Genomic DNA, 1,016 nt, shown 5'->3' on the forward strand with positions numbered 1-1,016 from the left:
GAATAAGCACTTCCCTGGCAAGTGCAAGGGCCTGAGTTCAATCCTGGGGGGGCAGGAATGGCTGGAGGAAAAAAAATCCCTGAGAGTTTATTGCTTCAAACTCTTCTCTTTTTTTTTTTTTTTTTTTTTTCAAACTCTTCTCTGACAGAGCCCATCACTCCAACTGTCCCCCAGGGCCCCCACTTTATAGATGGACTGGAATCCTCCCGTCTACCTACACTGTCTACTTAGTGTTAATAACCAGAGCTGTTGCTGAGCCAAGTTCTAAGTTCTAACCAGGACTGCAAGGACAGCCGTGCTCTGAGATACTGACTTCCTGGGCAGAATCTTGTCCCCCATCTTCGGAGCTTCAAGTAACTGTCCTCTTTGCCTCCCCTTTCCTACCTCTCCCTTGCTGTACAGCAGACTGAACCCAGGGCCTTCACACTGAGCTACTCCCCAGCCTCTATTTTTTTTTTGTTCTTTTTAAAAAAAATTTTATTGTGTGTGTGTGTGTATGTGTGTGTGTGTGTGTGTGTGTGTGTGTGTGTGTGTGGCCAGCCCAGCCCACCAGGGGGCGGGGCTGGCTGGCATGTGGTGCTGGGGGACTGAACTGCTGTCCCTGTGTTTTGCTAAGCTTGTTCTAAGTTGGTGCTTTAGACCACTGAGCCATCTCACCAGCCCCTAGCCTCTATTTTTTTCTGCTGGGATAGGGATACTGTAAATTGGTAAGTTGCTCCAATTGGGCTAGAACTTGGGATCCTTTGGCAGGCAGGGATCAGAAGTGAGTGAGGGGGGTCTGCTCTGAATTCTAGGCATTGTTTCTTTCAAATGGTTTTGCCAGCTTGTGATTGAGGTTTTAATTTCCTGTATCTTTTTGAATCTGCTTCATGCATTTTATTTCTTTGCATATCGCTTATTCAAGGATTCCATTTGTCTATTCTCTTCTATTTTTTATCAGTGTCTTCTTTATTTCTTTAATTTTTTTTTTTTTTTTTTTTTTTTCTAAAAGAAGAAACACTTATGAGCATTCTCAG

Source organism: Octodon degus, unplaced genomic scaffold (assembly GCF_000260255.1).
Source record: "Octodon degus isolate 3935 unplaced genomic scaffold, OctDeg1.0 scaffold00026, whole genome shotgun sequence".
Classification (NCBI taxonomy): Eukaryota; Metazoa; Chordata; class Mammalia; order Rodentia; family Octodontidae; genus Octodon; species Octodon degus.